Source organism: Nanorana parkeri, unplaced genomic scaffold, assembly GCF_000935625.1.
Source record: "Nanorana parkeri isolate BGI_ZX_2015 unplaced genomic scaffold, ASM93562v1 scaffold1334, whole genome shotgun sequence".
In the NCBI taxonomy this organism is placed as follows: Eukaryota; Metazoa; Chordata; class Amphibia; order Anura; family Dicroglossidae; genus Nanorana; species Nanorana parkeri.
The window spans coordinates 455,644-456,696 of record NW_017307602.1 but is presented as its reverse complement, the minus strand read 5'-3'; positions in this window follow the sequence as shown (position 1 = coordinate 456,696).

The following is a 1,053-nucleotide window of genomic DNA, read 5'->3' as shown; positions in this document are numbered from 1 at the left end:
CTATTAGTCTATGTATTGTATCAGCTTTGGAACACCTTTCATTTTATCTGCTTAGTTTAATACAAAGGCCCATTTGACAAACTTCGGAGGTTTCCAGAAGCACTCCATTCAAGCTCCACCACAACAAGTTATGTGGAAGGGCCAGTAAGAGTATGGACAAGCACAGTTCAAATCACCTGTCTCAAGTGCTTGTGATATTAAAAAGCTCGGCATGTCCAGAAAATGTCTTCAAAACTATACACAGTTAGTACAAACATTGCATATCTGGACATTGTTAAGCTGGCCATATACAAGTCATGGATGGTGGAATGCACCCCAACTGGCACACCCACTGCTGTCAGAATACCCCAACAAGTCAGCAGGATTTGGACAGTGTATGGCCAGCTTTAGTGTTGATGCATAGCCACATTATTGGACTGTGACAGCAACAAGTTATGTAGTAGTAAGGAGGGATATTATTGCACTTTTGAGTTTAATTACCATTATCTGTCAACCTAGAAAATGGAATATGTTAGGTTATGCCTAGAATAAAATTTAAATCTCTATTACCAGTTTCCTCATGTTAGCAGAATCTATCTCGCAAATTATCTTCACACAAATCAGCAAGGTTCCTCTCAAAACATTAATTTTCAAAAGTTAAAGGGGTTCTAAACCCTCCGGTTTTTTTGCTTATATCTACTGCTAGCAAGCAGTAGATATAGGCAAGAAGTGTAAAAAAAACCAAAAACGCTTGAAATCATTTTAAACTTACCTCGTTATCGCTGCTCGCTCCCGCGCCGAGAATCAGGAACTGCTCGTACGGCCGCAAAGGATCTTGGGGCGGGCGCATGCGCAGTTCCGATTCTCGGCCGGGAGACGAGCAGAGACGCAAGGTAAGTCTATGGACGCATGCACCCGCCTGCAGACACCGCAGGATCGGAGGGACAGAGCAGTCAGCGCTGGATCGGAGAGACGCCGCACCGCTGGAGGGACACATGAAAACATCCGGAAAGAAGAGGAAGACCAGAATAAGAGACATCATTTAAGGTAAGTGCTAACATTTACATGGGGGGG